General features: G+C 41.8%; 1 non-coding gene across 1 annotated transcript; it reads right to left on the minus strand.

Annotated features, from left to right (window-relative positions):
• LOC147927445 (small nucleolar RNA R71) lies at positions 1 to 107 on the minus strand. The gene has a single exon (XR_015583051.1). It is a non-coding gene; the product is annotated as a small nucleolar RNA R71 (small nucleolar RNA).
• Between the last annotated feature and the right edge of the window lie 845 nt (positions 108 to 952).

The following is a 952-nucleotide window of genomic DNA, read 5'->3' on the forward strand; positions in this document are numbered from 1 at the left end:
AGATTGAGAAATGAGATATCAAGCTTTGCACAAAAAGGAAATGAGAGTTTTTGTGAAGCATGGGAGAGATTCAAGGGCTATACTATGCAATGTCCTCATCATGGTTTCTCCAAGGAGTCTCTTCTTAGCATATTGTATAGAGGAGTGCTACCAAAGATAAGGATGTTGCTTGACACAGCAAGTAATGGAAACTTTCTTGGCCAAGATGTTGATATTGGTATGACTTTGGTGGAGAATCTTGCTCAAAGTGATGGTAACTATGGGGAGGATTATGATCGAACTACAAGAGATCATTCTGATATGAATGAGCATCACCGCAAGGAGATCAAAGCATTGAATGAAAAGATGGATAAGATGCTTCTTGCCACTCAAAAGCCAGTCCACTTTGTCAATGAATGTGAACTTTATCAAGAAGGTATGGCAGCTTGTGTTGAGAGACAAGAAGAGGTCAATTATGTTGGTGGCCAAGGCTATAACAAGTTCAATCCTAATTACCGCAACCACCCTAACCTCTCTTACCGCAGCACCAATGTGGAGAACCCACAAGATCAGTCTTATCCACCCAAAAAACCACCTGGTTTCCCTTCCCAACCCAACTATCAGCCTCAACCTCAAGGAAACTACCAAGCCAAGCCTCAAAGCTATTCCCAACCTCAACAACAATTGACTGCACCACATCCTCAAGGTCAAGTAGATGACACAAATGCTCTACTTAGACAACTCCTAGAAGGACAAGGAAGAGGAGCCATTGAACTTGCTACACAAATGAAAGCCATACACAACAAGGTTGACAATGTCTATGGTGAGTTAAATGATAAGTTTGAAAGGTTGCAAACACAGGTCCAGGGACAAGCTTCTTCCTCTTCAACAAAACAAATGGGTTATCTACCGGGAAAATCAGAACAAAACCCAAAGGCGTTTTGCAATGCCATCTTCAAGGAAGAAGTGAACA

The sequence above is a fragment of the Camelina sativa genome, chromosome 15 (assembly GCF_030686135.1).
Source record: "Camelina sativa cultivar CO46 ecotype springtype chromosome 15, ASM3068613v1".
NCBI lineage: Eukaryota > Viridiplantae > Streptophyta > Magnoliopsida > Brassicales > Brassicaceae > Camelina > Camelina sativa.